The following is a 19960-nucleotide window of genomic DNA, read 5'->3' as shown; positions in this document are numbered from 1 at the left end:
GTACTCCTAAGATCAACACTCTGAAGCAGATGTGTGGAGGAATGTATAGAGGATGATCTATGTCCTCATTTAGATAAAGTGTTAAATTTGCCACAGTTGACTAGCTGTGTCTTTCATAGATGAAAGAGGATGGAGTGGCCCTGCTTGTGTCCTATATTTACTATTCCTTTATCTAAAGTAGTATAGTAATTATGCACATCTATTCAACTCTTATGTGAATAAGAGTCACAGCAGAGTTTCCATTTGACTTTGATATTTTTGTTATGTTTTGTTTTGCTTTGAACCCCCCCGCCCCCCTGCCCTGTACCCCTGATTTTTAGGTTATCAGCATAAACTGCCCTCTGCTGTCTGGAAACCAGACTTTAAAATCTTCCTGCATTTTACTGGAGCTTCAGCCCTCTAAAGTTATTAAATGATGAAAAGAGAGCTTTCTTGTGAATTATTTATGGATATCACCAATAAAATATGAGACAACATGAACATAGTTTGAAATGCAAGATATTATTTGGTGAAATGTTTATTATAATCAAGCAGATTAATTAAATTAAATTAAATTAAATAGTCAATAATGTGAGCCCACTCTGCTGAGCTGAGTCAATTACATATATTTGTACGTACATACTTTGCCATAGTTCACCAAGAGGATGCATGGGCAGGCGGGGATGCATGGTAACTAGAATTAAAGTGGTTGAAGAACTTAAAATTTGCAAAAGAGAATTTTAATTTAGCATCATAGTAAACTTAATTTAGCTACTTTTTCTTGGGGTTGGAAATTGGGAGAGCCAGGATTTGAGGCCAGGTAGCCCAGCTCTTGACCAACATGTTATATTGTCATTCAAGGGGAGCATAATTTTTCTCTTGGAATATTTACCAAATAATTTGAGCACTCAAGATCATTTTACCATTAAGACTTGTTTTGTGGAACTTCATTTCATAGTTTGTAGATACAAAAACTGGAGTCTGAACAATTGCAGGTGTCACTTTAGTAACACCAGAAGCATGGCCCTAAACACAATGCCTTACACATAGTAGGTGTTCAATGTTTGTTGTGTCCATAGGACATACACAGTTACACACATGTACACACACATACACATAAGTATCATTTCTAAGTATGTTAATCTGTGATAAAAACAAATTTTTTCTTTACAAACAGAAATAGTCAAATTGATGATTTATTAGAAAATAAAAAATGTCCATAGCATTAAAGGAATTAAGAAGTGCTCTGATTTCTGCTAAATGAGCTATCACATACAGATTTGCAGATAAGGTGCATAACCTAATTAAAAGACTGACTAATGTCATGGTAGGAAAAGAAATTGGAATGAATGTTTATTAAAGTTTGATTTGATCAGAGGATACAACTGTCACAATTGAAAACAATCTTAAGTTTCTAAAAATGAATAATCTGTAGTAAGAGAATATACTCAAATTAGATGACTGTTCGATTTTGGGTTGTAATAAGCACTCTTTACAGAGGAATCAATTGTAACGATTATTGGAAATCTAATATGTATGAGGTAATTGTCCAGGTCCAGGTATAATTCTCTAATATTTGTTTTATTTGAAATACTAAAATTTTATTCTTCATGGGTAGAAATACAAATGGTAAATTCCTAAACATTATCACTTTGGGTTGATTCAGTCTCCAGGAAATGAGAATGTCCATGGATTCAGTTATCTAGTTTATATCTGAAAGCACATACAATTTCAGTCTCTGCAAAAATCGATGTGAATTTTGTCTGAAAGAACATCAGCAGTGACTTATCCACATATCCAGTTAATCCTTTTGGCATTTATAGCATTAAAATTGTACTAAAATGAGTATAATAATTTTCATGTTTAATCTAGTGTAGCATCTAATGAGTGTCATCTTTAATATTTGTAAAATACTTGAATCCGATAAAACCTTAGAATTATGACACAGCTCTCCAATAACATCAGTGTTTTTATTGTACATATGCTCACAGAATGTCAGATGTTAATGAATCCTCCCTTTTCTGCCGGATATGTTGAACTGAAACCTAACCAGCTAAATGATGCTGATTGGGAAAAACTGTTTTCTTTCCCCCTATGTGATGCCTGCTATTTATATACTTTTGTAGACTTAGAAATGTTAGCTATGGATCTACTAAGTACAAAATAAATTAGAATTTTATTGATCATAGTTTCTTAAAGTCAATATACAAAATCTAAAGAAAAGTAGCTAAATTATTTTTCTATGTAGCCAATTTAAAGTTTTTCTTTATAAGGTTTTATTTGCTCAACTATTTGAATTCTATTTACCTGGCATGCATACTTTCTCCTGAATTCAAACACTTAGCCTTCATTCAGTCAGGCCTAACCTAACCCAACTAATTCTTCACCACTGAGCAAACATGTGAGAATCCTATGGCCATCAACTGCAGCATGCATGGCATGAATCAAATCCATTGAACTCCCTATCCCCTTCACTGTATAATAGGTATACATTAAATATATATAATAAATTATATACAATAAATGATAAATAGTTAATGGCAATAATAAGTGTGCATGAAAGGGTTAATTCAGCAAGGCTAAACTGCCTAAATTCTGCACACACCCATGGTCTTCAGGACTGGCCTTTGGGTAGCTCCTGGGAGGTAATCTGAGCCCTCAGTGTCCTGTCTGATAAGAGTCTCTTTGAAAGGGAAAGGGACTGGGGAGGATGGGTGGGAAGGGAGGGATAAGGGGGGAAAAGGGGCATTATGATTAGCAGACATAATGTAGCGGGGGTGGGGGGCACAGAGAAGGCAGGATAACACAGAGAAGACAAGTAGTGATTCTATAGCATCTTACTATGCTGATGGACAGTGACTGTAATGGGCTGTGTGGTGGGGTCTTGATAATGGGGGGAGTCTAGTAACCATAATGTTGCTCATGTAATTGTACATTAATGATACAAAAAAGAAAGAGTGTCTTTGTATGCTTGAGGTCTTGTGACATGTCACATGGCTTATGTCAGCATCTGCATTTGTATGTTGGAAACTAGAGCCTGGGTAGCTGAAGTAAGTCATGTAGATGTTACATGGCTCTTTATGCAGTCCATGTGACTGAATCTCAGTAGGAACCCTGGACATCAAGGCTCTGGAGCTCTGTTTTCTAACACTTGTTGTTACACATTGTTGTTGAGAGAAAGAAGTGCTGTCTGTGGGACACCACGGGGAAAAGACAGCAGGAAGCTTGTTCCTAGTTTCTCCTGGACTCCATTCTATGTGCCTTTTCCTTTTGCTGAATTTAATTTCTGTCCTTTCACTTTAATAAGCCATAACAATAAGTATAATGGCTTTTCTGAGTCCTTTGAGTCCTTCTAGCAAATCATTGAGCTGCTTTTAGAGACCCTCAGCCGTGTAAGTAAATTATTGTTAAAATGAAAAAATGTATATGTAGGTCTATTTCCAAATTTCATATACATATATATAAATATTATATATATGGTGACTCTTGGACAACAAAGGTTTGAACTGCACAGGTGCATTTATATGCAGATTTTTTGAATAAATATATTAGAAATTTTTTTGGAGATTTTCAACAATTTGAGAAACATTTTCTTTTCTCTATCTTACTTTATTGTAAGAACACAGTATATGTAATGCATATAACATACAAAACATGTGTTGATCCACAGTATATGTTATCAGTAAAGCTTCCAGGCAACAGTAGGCTATTAGTAGTTCAGTTTCTGGGGAAGTCCAAAGTTATATGTGGATTTTTGGATTCACAGGGAGTCAGTGCCCATGTTGTTCAAGGGTCAACTGTGTAATCAATTGAAGCCAGTGAGAAGAATCAAGGGTCTCAACAAGTACTGAATATTTACTATGTGTAAAGTGTTTTATACATTCTGTCTTGTTAATCTTCAAAATAGCTATAGTAGGAAGGTATTCTTATTTCTATTTTTAAAGTCAGAGATTTCACAGTGAGAAAAAGGTTACAGAAAATTAGAATTACAGAAGAAAGCTAAACCTATTATTGTCTTGACTTCAGAATTGATGTTCTTTTCAATTCTACTTTAACTCCCCTTCTGTCTGGTTGCTTGTTTTTTATTTCAAAGAAATTGGAACTATAGCTTGATGTTTAATATTTTGCTAATTTTTATACTGAATTACAAGCAATAAAATGAACAAATCTTAGTGTGCACCTTGATGAATTTTGTCATGTATATGCACTCACATAACTATCACCCAGCTTAAGATATCAAACATTCTTACTAATTTTTTCCCCCTTCACCTATTTTACCCATCCCCCTACCCACCTCCCATATGGCAACTACCAGTCTGTACTCTGTAACTATGAGGCTTTCTGTTTTGTTCATTCATTTGTTTTTTTTTTTAGATTTCACAATTAAGTGAAATCATATGGAATTTGTCTTTCTCTGACTTACTCCACTTAGCATAATGCCCTCTAGGTCCAACCATGTTATTGCAAATTGCAAGAGTTCATTCCTTTTTTATGGCTGAGTAATATTCCATTGCATGTTTGTGTCACATCTTTATCCATTCATCTATCAATGGACATTTAGTTACTTCCATATCTTGGCTATTGTAAATAATGCTGCCAGAAACATAGAGGTGATTGTAACTTTTTGAATTAGTGGTTTTGTTTTCTTAGGTTAAATTCCAAGAAGTCAGAGTTTTGGTGTTTAAATTTGGTAGAAAATATATTCAACTCCTAAATCTGAATTTGTGTGCTTGTAGAATACTCTCATTTAGATAATCTTTAGAATTCTCACGGTACTGATTGTTTTTTTTTTTACCTGGTACACACATAGAAAATAGGTTCTGATAAGTGATACACCATAAAATTCATTGAGTATAGCAAAACAATTTTAGAGGGTGAAAGGAATTCTTAAAATATTCAAAATTATGAAACTTTACAAATAGTCATAATAGCTTACAGTAGTGCTTAAAAATGGCTCTATCAAAAAAACTATTTTCAAAAATAATTCCATATAGTATATATTCAGTATAACATCTTATATTCAGCATAATATTATATTTTATATTATGTATTAGTGAACAAACAACTCACAAAAATAATGTGAAAATGGTTCTTCAACTATGGAAAAATGTTTGAATTCATAATTTAAAATGCAAATTAAAACATCACAAAGATACATTCTCACCATCAAATTGGGAAAAGTTGAAAAGTATGGTAACACATTCTGTTGTTGACATTATGGGGAAACAAGTACTCTCATACATTGCTAGTGGGAATGCAAACTAAGTCATTTGCTGGGAATTTTGATAACACCTCTTTCTGCCATGTAAGGATATAATGATAAGGTAGCAGTTTGCAACTTATAAGAGGGCCCTTACCAGAATTAGGCCATGCTGACACCTTCATTTGGGACTTTGAGTTTCTGAAAGTGTAAATAATAAACTTATACTATTTGTAAGCCACTTTTTATTATTCTTTATTCTTTCTTATAGCAGCCTGAACAGGATACATGATGAAAGGTACACAGGAGCCAACTTATTCAAGCTCTTAACGGCCAAATATGGGCATAAATATCCATGGGTCCATACTTACATAAATAAATAATAATATAAATAAATAAATGAAGGGAAGTTCCTGCTTAAAGTAGAATTCCAGTTAAAAAGTATAGACAAAAATGATAGAAATAGAAAATAATAATTAAGTAAACAGCACAATAATAATTCTTAGAAGCCAGAGCACTGATGGTTACTACAATTAGTGGGTAAAAGAACAGATATTTATACAGCCTAAAAGTATCTCCATAAAATACACTTATTAAGGACAAAGGGTCCAAAGAAAAAAAATGCCCTACACATCCTAAACTAAGAGACTAAAGTTAACATAACAAATAATAATATATATTGATATTTTGTATCTCCAGAAATGATGCACTTGCCAGGGCACAGTTACCACCATTGTATTTGGGCCAAAAATTTCTCATCTTTATTTAATCACTGGTTAGTAATCTTCCAAAGTGTAATGGTCTTGAAAGACAAAGTAAGACTATGAGCTGTCATATATTAGTGGCATTTAAGCAGACCCTATAAACTGATGCATGTGACCCTGAATTAGAATCTAGACTAGAAAGGAGACAAAAGTGAAAAACTGCAAAAAAGTAACTAACATCTTAGATTAGTTAGTAGTATTGTATCAGTGTTAATTTTCTGATGCTGTAGTAAGGTTTTATAAGATGTTACCATTTGAGTTTGCTGAGTGAAGAATATTTAGGTACTCTCTGTGCTATTTTTGGAACCTTTCTATAAATTAAAAAAAATTTTTAAGTAAAAACTGTACTGTGTTAAGAAATGGAAAATCTGATTTGAATGGCAAACCACATGAACCTCAAGGATAAGTCATGATTTTCTGGTAACCTGGGAATATGCTCTCCCTACATGATTAGCCTTTGCAATTGTATAGACATAAATATTTAAAAAACAAAATCACTACAATTATAGAATGCGTATGTGATAAAATAATATTTGTAACAGTGTATTCATATTCAGAAAAGGTGAATTAGAAAGATTTAATTCTTCAAAATATTATTTTCCATATAATAACAAAATGTCAATGTAGCTTTAAGTCATATTGTAATTGCCAGTCCATAAAGATGCAGATTTAACACAAATGAGATAAATGTGTTATATTTAGAGAGAAAATTTGAATTTGTAAATTTCAACTGGAAAATTTCAAATTGTACATTATGTATACCTTCCTATGGGTTAGGAGAGATATTGATATTCTCACAACCATCACATTTATGATTCAAAATTTTACAGAGTAAGTCCTTAAAAACCTATTTTAGAGTTTTGGATTTTATTTTCTCTAAGTAGCTGATTCATCCAAAGTTTGATGTGAAATGCTAATATGACCTCCATATTCTACTTTATAATTTTCCATCCTGCTGAAGGAATTTTTTCATGTAATATTCTGCCTCATTGCAAGAAGTAAAATAAGTCACACTTATATAACACTTTTCCTCCAGAGAGCTTAAAAGTTTACACAATTATTTCACATTTCTGAAATTTTACTTCTAAAAATAACATCTGTCAGAATGTTTTCTCCTTATATATATTCTCTGACTTATCATTGCCTTCTCTTTCACTTATTTATCATAAGTTTGAGTAGTATGCCCCTCCTCTCCTAGATGTCTTTGTCATCTTCACTATGTCAAACCTGCTTCTCCTCTACTTAATTTCTTTTCTCAGCCATATTCTGATTCATTCTTCTTAGTAGCATTGCTTACTAGAAATAATTCCTTATTTTCCAAATCAGAAATCTACTTCCTTCTCTTCACATGTGACCCACTTATTCTGGAACTGCTATCAAAAATTGGAAAAAGACAATAATAACTGTAATTCTTAGACTCTTTCGGGACTATGTATTCATTGTATTTGTAGTTTTGCTATTTTTCGATATGGCACATTGGATGCAAATTTATGAATCCAAGCAATTTTAGAAATTGATGTTTGTGTTAGACCAAACCATTGGCTCTTTATTTTTAATGTAGCAGACCATAGCAGCTAGACTGTCAGGGGCAAATCCTGCCTCTAACACTTAACAGCTGTGTAGACCTGGAAAAGTTAAATAAACATGATATATTTCCTTTATCTCATTGATAAAATGGAAAAAATAGCAGTATCTTGTGTATTATTATGACTTAATCTGTTAATATTTATAAAGCAGAAGAAACAATTTCTTGAAACTAAAGCAAAAAGGTATCTGACACATAATAAATGGCATATAAATGTTTGTTGAAAAAATAAATAAGGTCCATTTCCAGCAAAAGTGGAATAACTTACATCATATTACTCCTCTCACAGATAACACCTACAAACTCTGGACAAACAGTAAAGCAAACAAAAACACTAGTTAAAGGTAAGGGAGAACAATCAAACATGGGCAAAAACTCAGAAACTGAAAGCAATCCACACTTAAAAGAAGGGACTTGCACTGGTTAGCATTTGAGTTTAAACAACTCACAGACAACATGGAGTCAGTAAAACTCAGAAATAAAGCCATAACCTTATTGGCACAAGCAGTCAGAGAACGGAGGTCAGGGCTGCAAGAACATCTAGAATATGAAGGGAAACAAAAGGAACCACAGAAGAGAGAGCAGAGGAAAGCAAAAAATAGAAGGCTTAAGGAACTGAGAAGACATTTCAGATACTGCCTGCCACAAAGAAGACAGACTTAATAGCCTTTTAAAACAAAAGACAAAATCACCACTAATCAGAGGAAGAAGAAATCACAGTATCCACAATGTAATTTTCACAGGCCAAGCAAAAAAATGGCAAACTGTGACCCATAGCGAAGAGTCAAAGAATAAAGCTAATAGACACAGACTATGAGGTAACTCATGTTTATAATCAGATTAGGACTCTTAATACAGCTATTACATATGCATTTTATATTTTAAGGAAAAATGGCCAAAATGAGGGAATAAGTATAGAAAAATAAGTAGATATAGAAAAATAAGTAAATAGAGAAAAATAAATGGAAATTCTACATCTAAAAGTATATCATAAAACAAAAAAAATTTTCTGAATAAAATTAACAGGAAAAATGAGACAACAGAAGATAAGGTCAGTGAATTTAAAGACAGATCCACAGAAATAATAAAATCTGAAGAAAATGAAGAATAAACAATTGAAAAGTAATGGATACTGCCTCAGTGACATGTAGGACAGTATCAAAGAGTTTAACATAAATGTTTGCATTACCCAAAGAAGAGAAGAAAGAGAATGGGCTAGAGAAATAGATGAAGAATCAATAGTTGAAAACTTACAAATTTTGTGAAAAACGTACAGTGACAAATTGAAGAGTCTTATCAAACCTGAGGATTAATAAATAAGAAAATCAGAGCTAGGTACAGGTTGTCTGATTTCTCACCAGAAACAACGGGTTAGAAATCAAAGGAATCACATATTTAAAGTGCTAAAGTAAGAAAAAAGTCAACATGTAATTCTATATCTAATTAAAAAGTCATCAAAATATATATCTTATGATAAATGAAAACTAAGAGAATATGTTACTAGCAGAACATATTTATCTTACTAGAATATAAAAGTTTTAAAAGGAAGTTCTTTAGAGTAAAAGGAAATTGTACCAGCTGCAACATAAATATGTAGGTAGAAAAAGAACATCAATATATTAGATATACAGAGAAATATAGACTAGTATTTAGTGTTTTCTTTGCTGAAATTAATTTAAATATATATAACACCAGGGGAAAAATACAATATTGTGAGATTGATAATGTATGTGGATGTAATACATACTATAATAATAGCATGTAGAATGGCTGGGGCTAAATGTGATGGGGAAAATCTTGAATTTTATGAAAGTGGTAAACTATTTTCTGAAGAGAAACTTTCTGAGAGAAAGTTTTCTGAGAGAACTTTCTAACTTAAGAAGAATATATTAATCCATAGGGAAAATACAATAAAAAACAATAATGCGAGGGGAGACAGAGGCTTCCTCCTAAAACCACATATAATACAAAATATAATTAATACAACTAATCCTGAAAAAGCAACAGGAAAGAGGACTGCACCACACTGCATACACCTGGAGAAAAGAGCAGACCTCACAGAATAGGGTAACGTACCAAAGCTGTGGCCCAGCGGGACCTAAGCTCTTCCCCTACCCCAGCTCACCGACGGGAGGAAGAGAAACAGCGGGGTGGGAATTGAGGGCTGGGACTGCTGAATACCTAACTCTGGAGGTCTTTTCTGGGAGCACGAAGCTACATTTCATGGTGCTTTCATGATACTCTCATGGTAGGGGATAGGAAAGCTAAGACAGGAGAATTCCTGAAGAGACTGAGATTCCAGCAGCTTGTGGAAAGCAGGGATCCATATCTGGCTGCTCTGGGACAAAAGAAAGGCGGGCAGTCTGAGAGACTTCCTAACAAGGAAGCCCTTAGCAAGAGGGCTGCTAAAGGGGCAAGGATTGCACAGAGCTTACTGCTCAGGAGAAAGGACAGGTAGACAAAATTGTCTGGGTGCACTCTGCCCAGAAGGTTGGGAGCTTTCATGATTTTCAGGTGCTCCAGCTCCCTGGCTGGCTACACAGCTCCAAGGAACCCCTCCGTGATATGCAGCCTACTGTGCCTTTCTCCCAGCCAGACCCACCTAGTTCACAAACTGGAAAACCTTACCCTAGCGTTAGGCCAGCCAGAGGGAAGATCTGTCTACAGCAACTACAAACACAAAGCATAGAGGCTTATACCTGTGTGCTTGGCCTACTGGTTCAGGCAGTAGACAAGCATCGCAGCTGGGAAGCAGGAAACAGCTCTTTCCTCCCTCCAGGCACCAATACCACTCCCCTGCAACCCCTGACATTGCTTCAGGGGCTAAGTAGTAGCTCCAGAGAGTAGAGCTTCTGGACACTAGGGGGCGCCAAATACAAATATTTAATGCCAAAGTAACCTAGTTCAAAATAAAATTATTAATATAACTCCTGAGAAAGATTATATCAACCTCATGAATCTTCCTCAAAGAGAGTTCAAAATAAAAATCATTAACATGCTCATGGAGGTACGAAAAGATATTCAAGAACTCAGGAATGAATTCCAGTTGGAGATCCAATCATTAAAGAGTGCAATGGAGGGTATTAAAAGCAGACTGGATACGGTGGAGGAGACGATAAATGAAATAGAAACTAGAGAAGAGGAATACAAAGAAGCTGAGGTATAGAGAGAAAAAAGGATCTATAAGAATGAAAGAATGTTGAGAGAACTGGGTAACCAATCCAAATGGAGCAGTATTCGCATGATAGGGGTACCAGAAGAAGAAGAGAAAGAAAAAGGGAGAGAAAGTGTCTTTGAGGAGGCAATTGCTGAAAACTTCCCCAATCTGGGGAAGGAGATAATCTCTCAGGCCATGGAGATGCACAGATCTCCCAACACTAGGGACCCAAGGAAGATAACAAGACATATAGTTACTAAATTGGCAAAGATCAAGGATAAGGGCAGACTACTAAAAGCAGCCAGAGAAAGAAATAAGATCACATGCAAGGGAAAGCCCATCAGGCTATCATCAGATTTCTCAGCAGAAACCTTACAGGCCAGAAGGGAGGGGCATGATATATTTAATACCATGAAGGAGAAGGGCCTGGAACCAAGATTAGTTTATCCGGCAAGACTATCATTTAAATTTGAAGGAAGGATTAAACAATTTCCAGATAAACAAAAGCTGAGAGAATTTACCTCCCACAAACCATCTCGAGTCTATTTTGGAGGGACCACTATAGATCGAAGTGTAAGGTTTAATAGCTGCCACCAGAGGTAATAAAACCACAGTAAAGAATGTAGAACAGCTAATTACTAAGCAAATGCAAAATTAAATTAACTAACTCCTAAGTCAATCAAGGGATAGACAAAGGGTACAGAATATGATACATAATATATAAAAGAATGGAGGAGGAGGAAAAAGGAGGAGAAAAAGAAAAGAACCTTTAGATTGTGTTTGTAATGGCATATAAAGTGAGTTAAGTTACACTCTTAGATAGTAAGGAAGTTAACCTTGAATCTTTGGTAACCACAAATCTAAAGCCTGCAATGGCAATAAGTACACACCTATCGATAATCATCATAAATGTAAATGGACTGAATGCACCAATCAAAAGACATAGAGTCACTTAATGGAAGAAAAAAACCAGAACCATCTATATGATGCCTACAAGAGACTCACTTTAAACCCAAGGACATACACACACTAAAAGTGAAAGGATGGAAAAAGATATTTCATGTAACTAATAGGGAGAAAAAAGCAGAAGTTACAGTACTTGTATCAGACAAAATAGACTTCAAAAGAAAGAAAGTCACAAGAGACAGAAGGACGTTAGATAATAAAAGGGTCAATCCAACAAGAAGACATAAATATTTATGCACCCAACAAGGAGATATAAATATCTATGCACCCAACACAGGAGCACCTACATATGTGAAACAAATACTAACAGAATTAAGGGGGAAATAGAATGCAATGCATTCATTCTAGGAGACTTCAACACTCCACTCTCTCTGAAGTACAGATCAACCAGACAGAAAATAAGTAAGGACACAGAGGCACTGAACAACACATTAGAACAGACAGACCTAACAGATATCTACAGAGGTCTACACCCAAAAGCAGCAGATTACATAATCTTCTCAAGTTCACATGGAACATTTTCAAGAATAGATCATATACTAGGCCTCAAAAAGAGCCTCGGTAAATTCAAAAAGATTGAAATTGTACTGGCCAGTTTCTCAGACCACAAAGGTATGAAACTAGAAATAAATTATGCAAAGAAAATGAAAAATCCCACAAACACATGGAGGCTTCACAACATGTTCCTAAATAATCAGTGCATCAATGACCAAATAAAAACAGAGATCAAGCAATATATGGAGACAAATTACGACAATAATTCAACACTGCAAAATCTGTGGGACGCAGTGAAGACCATGCTGCGAGGAAAACATTGCAATACAGGCCTACCTCAGGAAAGAAGAACAATCCCATATGAGCAGTCTAAACTCACAATTAATGAAACTGGAAAAAGAAGAAAAATGAGGCCGATAGTAGAAGGAGGACATAATAAAGATTAGAGCAGAAATAAATAAAATCAGGAAGAATGAAACAATAGAATCAGTGAAAGCAAGAGCTGGTTCTTCGAGAAAATAAACAAAATAGATAAACCCTTAGCCAGACTTATCAAGAAAAAAAGAGAGTCTACTCACATAAACAGAATCAGAAATGAGAAAGGAAAAATCACTACGGACATCACAGAAATACAAAGAATTACTAGAGAATACTATGAAAAATTCTATGCTAACAAACTGGATAACCTAGAAAAAATGGACAACTTTCTTGAAAAATGAAACCTTTCAAGGGTGACTCCGAAAGAAACAGAAAATCTGAACAGACCAATTACCAGCAAGGAAATTGAACTGGTATTCGAAAACTTACCTACGAACAAATTCCTTAACTAGATGGCTTCACTGCTGAATTCTATCAAACATTGAGTGAAGACCTAATACCCATTCTCCTTAAATTTGTCCAAAGAGTAGAAGAGGGAATACTTACAAACTCATTCTATGAGGCCAGCATCACTCTAATACCAAAATCAGGCAAAGACACCACAAAAAAGTAAAATTACAAACCAGTATCCCTGATGAACATAAATGCAAAAATACTCAACTAAATATTAGGAAACCGAATTCAAAAATACATCAGAAAGATCATCCATCATGATAAAGCAGGATTTATTCCAGGGATGCAAGAGTGTTACAACATATGAAAATCCATCAGCATCAACCACCACATCAACAAGAAGTTGGACAAAAATCACATGATCATCTCCATCAATGCGAAAATAGCATTTGACAGAATGCAACATCTATTCATGATAAAAACTCTCAACAAAATGGGTATAGATTGCAAGTACCTCAACATAATAAAGGCCACTTAAGAAAAACCCACAGCCAACCTTATACTTAACAGTGAGAAGCTGAAAGCTTTTCCTTTAAGATTAGGAACAAGACAGGGATGCCCACTCACCCCACTTCTATTCAACATAGTACTGGAGGTTCTAGCCACAGCAATCAGACAACACAAAGAAAGAAAAGGCATCCAGATAGGCAAGAAAGAAGTTAAACTGTCCCTGTTTTCAGATGACATGATATTGTACATAAAAATCTCTACAGAATCCACTCCTAAACTACTAGATCTAATATCTGAATTCAACAAAGTTGCAGGATATAAAATTAATACTCAAAAATCCATGGTATTCCTATACATTAACAATGAACTAGCAGAGAGAAAAATCAGGAAAACAATTCCACTCACAGTTGCATCAAAAAGAATAAAATACCTAGGAATACACCTAACCAAGGAAGTGAAAGACTTATACCCTGAAAACTACAAGACACTCATGAGAGAAATTAAAGAAGTTACTAATAAATGGAAACACATCCTGTGCTCATGGATAGGAAGAATTAATATTGTCAAAATGGCCATCCTGCCTAAAGCAATCTACAAATTCAATGAAATTCCTATCAAAATACCAACAGCATTCTTCAACAAACTAGAGAAAATCATTCTACAATTCATATGGAACCACAAAAGACCCCAAATTGCCAAAGCCATCCTGAGAAAGAAGAATAAAGCTGGCAGGAGTATGCTCCCTAACTTCAAGCTCTATTACAAAGCCACAGTAATCAAGACAATTTGGTGCTGGCACAAGAACAGACTCATAGACCAATGGAACAGACTAGAGAGCCCTGATATAAACAAAGCCATATATGGTCAATTAATATACAATAAAGGAGCCATGGTCATACCATGGGGAAATGACAACCTCTTCAACAGCTGGTGTTGGCAAAACTGGACAGCTACATGCAAGAGAATGAAACTGGATTATTGTTTAACCCCATACACAAAAGTAAACTCAAAATGGATCAAAGACCTGAATGTAAGTCATGAAACCATAAAACTCTTAGAAGACAACATAAGCGAAAATCTACTGAATATAAACATGAGCAACTTCTTCCTGAACGCATCCCCTTGAGCAAGGAAAACAAAAGCAAAAATGAACTCATGGGACTACATCAAACTAAAACGTTTCTGTACAGCAAAGGACACCATCAACAGAACAAAAATGCATCCTACAGTATGGGAGAATATATTTGTAAATGACATATCTGACAAGGGGTTAACATCCAAAATATATAAAGAACTTACACGCCTCAACACCCAAAAAGCAAATAATGTGATTAACAAATGGGCAGAGGAAATGAAGAGACAGTTCTCTAAAGAAGAAATTAAGATGGCCAACAGACACATGAAAAGATGAACCACATCACTAGTCATCATGAAAATGCAAATTTAAACCACAGTGAGATATCACCTCACACCAGTAAGGATGGCCATCATCGAAAAGACTGGGAACAGCATATGCTGGCCAGGATGAAGAGAAAGGGGAACCCTCCTACACTGCTGGTGAGAATGTAAGCTAGTTGAACCATTGTGGAAAGAAATATGGATGTTCCTTAAAAAAGTCAAAATACAAATACCATTTGACCCGGGAATCCCACTCCTTGGAATTTACCCAAAGAATACAACTTCTCAGATTCTAAAAGACATATGCACCCCTATGTTTATCACAGCACTTTTTACAATAGCCAAGATATGGAAGCAACCTAAGTGTCCATCAGTTGATGAATGGATAAAGAAGAGGTGGTACATATACACAAAGAAATACTATTCAGCCATAAGAAAGAAAGAACTCCTACCATTTGCAACAACATGGATGGAGCTGGAGGACATTATGCTCAGTGAAATAAGCCAGGCAGAGAAAGACAAATGTCAAATGATTTCCCTCATTTGTGGAGTATAACTATGAAGCAAAAACTGAAGAAACAAAATAGCAGCAGACTCGGAGACTCCAAGAAGGAACTAGTGGTTACCAAAAGGGAGGGGTGTAGGAGGGAAGGTGAGGAGGGAAGGAGAAGGGGATTGAGGGGTATTATGTTTAGTACACATGGTGTGGGGCATCACGGGGAGAACAGTGTAGCACTGAGAAGGCATATAATGGATCTGTGGCATCTTGCTGCACTGATGGACAGTGACTGCATTGGGGTATGGGTGGGGTGTTGATAATATGGGTAAATGTAGTAGCCACATTGTTTTTTCATTTGAAACCTTCTTAAGAGTATATGTCAATTATACCTTAATAAAAAATTAAAAAAAACATAATGCAAAGGAGGCATTGCTAAAATGCCATTAAGTGAATTACTATGTTTAGAAAAATATTCAAATAATCATATGGAAGACAGAGGGGAAATGAAACAGAACAGGCAAGATAAATTGAAAATAAATACCAAAGTGATAGATACAAATAAAAATATATCAAGGAAAATAGTAACAACATTAAATTGATACTTCAATATTTCAAGAAAGATTGATATTTCTTAACAATTCAGTAGAAAAACATAACAATTGCAAAAGTGTATATTCTAAGTAAAAGAATATAAGGCATTTTTAAAAATAATTTAATAAAATAATAATGTGCCACACCCCCACAACAAAAATAAGATATGTTGAAGTTCAACTCTCAGTATGTCCGAATGTGATCTTACTTGGAAACAGAGTCTTTGAAGGTTCAATTAGTTGTGTTAGCATGTAGGTGATACTGGAGTAGGATGGTCCCTTAATCCAGTATGACTGGTGTCCTAAAGACGATGGCCATGTGAAGATACAGAGACTGAGGGAGCCCATTATGTGAAGATGTAGGTGGTGAATGGAGTACTGAGTCTACCAGCCAAAAAGGGTAATGATTGTTGGCCATCCCCAGAAGGTAGGAGAAAGTCCTGGGCCAAATTCTTCCTCAGATGTCTCAGAAAGATTCAACACTGGAACAATCTGATTTTGGACTGCTAGCCACTGTAATGGTTGACAATAACATTAACCAAAAAAGTGACACAATGAAAGAATCTAACATATCCACAAATTTAGAGTTTTGATATACCTTGATCAGTGATTGATAAAACACCTAGACCCCACAGAAATGAAAATTATCAGTAGCAATAAAGAAGAGAGAAAACCATTGTCAATCAACTCATCCATATTGCTTTTGGTAGTCCACTATGATCAGTAATTTAAAATATACATTCTTTTTAAGGTTCACATAGAATGTTCAGTAAATTTTAAAATAGTTCAATATTACAAAATATGACTACTGGCCCCAGGGAAATCTAATTCAAAGAAATAAGAGAAAGATAAATATAAAAGTTAAAAATATTTGGAAATTAATCAGACATTTTTACATTCCCATATGTTAAGGAGTGAATTTTAGAAGACATAAAATATTTCAAGCTAAGAGACAATAAAAATAGAGCATATCTGCTTTTGCTGTGGAACTAAAGCAGAAATTCCATGGAAAGTTGTAGCTTTGAGTACTTACATTGAAAGGAATGTATTCCTACTAGTGGTTTAATTTCCATTTCAAGAAGTTGATTGGAGAGTAAATCTAAAGCAAGAAAAACAAAAATAAAGTAAAAATAAATAATATAGAACATAGACAAAAATAGAGAAAATTTAGTACAACCAGAAGTGTGTTTTAAAAGCAATCAAACTGTTAAATTGTTAGAATAATCAAGAGAAAAAGTACAGCATAGTTTGCCAATAGCAGACATAAAAGTGACATCCCTACATCACCTATGGACAACACAGGACGACAAAGGAATCCTTTTGAAAAACATGACAATAAATTCGACAACTTAGATGAAAAGGACAAATTTGTCAAAACTACAATTTTCCAAAGGTGACAGGGAATTAAGATCAAGTGTGCCTTATCCTATATTTATAAAATAGGTTGAATTTCTTAGCAAAAACAAAATAAATTTAGGTTCATGTGGTTTCGTATTCTATGAATCACTTAAAAAGAAAATAATACAAATAATACCAGTCTTACAGAACTGTTTCAGTAAAATAGGGAAAGCAGGAAAATGTATCAACTTGTTATATGAGGCCAGCATAACCCTGTAATACAACCAGACAAAGATCCTACAACAGAAAAGTTGTATAGCAATATCCCTTATTCACCTAGAAGCAAAACTGCTTAAAAACAAGGAAATCTAATCTAGGATTATATGCTTCATGACCAAGTCAGATTCATCCTGGGAATGCAGGTTTTGTTTAACATTCAGAAATCAAGCAAATCATATAATGGCAAAATTAAGGAGAAAAGCACTTGGTTATAAAATAAATACAGAACGAAAGCTTTTAAAAAAACTTCAATACTCATTTATGATAAAAATTTGCAAGAACTAGGCATAGAAGAAAACTTTCCTACTCTAATATAAGGTCTGTATGAAAAAACTTTACCTGAAATTATATTGAATGATGAAATATTGAACGCATTCCTCCTAAGCTCCAAAATAAAAGATATTTACCTGAACACTTTTATTCAACATTCTCTGGATGCTTAAGCTAGCAAAATAAGGCAAGGACAAATAAATAAAAATCTAAAACTTGGATAGGAAGATGTAAAACTGGCTCTATTAAGAGTATGATTATCTACAGAAAAAATCCTAAGAAATCTATAAAGCAATGATTGTAAGTGAATTTAGTATAGTCACAGTTTACTAGGTCAATATATAAAAATAAATCATATTTCTCTGTAGCAGCAGTGAGAGCTCCAAAAACACTGCTATACTGAAAAATACAAAGTGTTGCTGAAAAGTATTACAGATGACCCAATTATATGGGAATATGTAGCATTTCAAAGATTGGAAGACATTATTTTTAAGATGTCGATTCTTGCCAAATTGATACGAAGCCTCCATTTCAATGACAATTACAACCCTATTAAGCAACCAGAACACTCAAACATTGCTGGTGGGAGAATAAAATAGTATTACCACCTTAGTATATTCTTTTACAGTTTCTTATAAAATTAAACATACCCACAACCCAGGTGCCAGAGGTTTCAATGTAGGTATTTACCCAAAAGGGAAAAAATATATATATTATATATATGCATATAAAAATTATATTATATATATATATACACACACACATACATTTGTGTAAAAGGTGTGTATAGGAATGTGCATCACAGCTTTATTCCTAATTAATAAAACTTTATAAACGACCCAATTTTCCATCAATGTGAAAATGGATAAACTCCACTTACGGTGTATTGATATGAGAAATAAGATTCAGCAATAAAAAGGAAAAATTTATTCAGTTCTTCCACTATAGGAATGAAACTCACCGACACCATGCTGAATAAAAGAAACTAGTAATAAAATAGTACATACCGTATTATTCCATTTATGTGAAGTTCCAGTACAGATTAAATCTAATATATGTTGAAAGCATTCACGAAATTCATTGTTTTTCTGGGAAGGGGAGTTGGCTGGGAAAGGGCATGAGGGAATGAATATTCTGGAGTGATAAAAATATTCTATATTTTATTACATTTGTGGGTTTTGCAATTACATGCATTTGTCAAAACTCATTAAATGATACCATGAAGATTTGTACATTTCACTGTATTTAAAAATAAATTTGTATTTAAAAACAAATATTCAACTATAATTAGTACTGTTACTATCAGCAATAACGTGGGCTTAACAATTCTGAAATTACTTTCTGTGTATTCTATACTTGAGTAAATACATTGAAGATAATGGGATGCAGGTTTCTCATTACTGGAGAATGGGGTTGCTTGCCAATGTGAAAATAGGAAGACTAGAATGTACCTTTTAATACTGAACTGGAATTGAAAGTATCAATAGAAACTTAAACTGTTAAGAGGGCCAAAAAGCAGTGACATACCAGGGTAATGAGCATACCTAATACCTTGATCTTGGTTTCCAAATACCCGTCACTGAAAGAAACCAGAGCTCCTAGTAGAAATTACTCATTCTTCCAGCCCTGTGGTAGGAAAAATACAAGATGAGTCTGGAACATCTGTTTGCACCAGAGATTAGCATATGCTCAAAAAATATGGATATGTCAAAAGAACACAGGAGCCTAATCTGGAAAGATGTGTACAGCAAAATAAATGATAGTATTTATGGCTTATAATTGATTAAAGAAAATAAAAATCCATCAGTCCATGCTGTTGAATAGGTGAACGATCAAATGGATTAGGATTTACAACTTGTGATTATTGAACATATATTATAGGCTAGGAATCATATGCACTACTTTATTTAATCTTTTTATAATGTTACAAATTAGGCATAATTATTCTTATAAATATGAAACATAGAGACAAATGTTCTATGTAAATTGTTTAATAATACATATCTAATACTAGCCAATCCAGTATCTACATCCTGCTCTAGCTTATGATGAAACCCATTTTTCTTATTTTGTATCATTCCTTCTCTCAAGTAAACAGCTATCTCATTGTTTCATTGAACCCAGTTAATTTGAAAATACTTTGATGAATATTTTTAAAT

This window comes from Manis javanica, chromosome X, assembly GCF_040802235.1.
Source record: "Manis javanica isolate MJ-LG chromosome X, MJ_LKY, whole genome shotgun sequence".
Classification (NCBI taxonomy): Eukaryota; Metazoa; Chordata; class Mammalia; order Pholidota; family Manidae; genus Manis; species Manis javanica.
Note: the sequence above shows the minus strand (reverse complement) of the source record.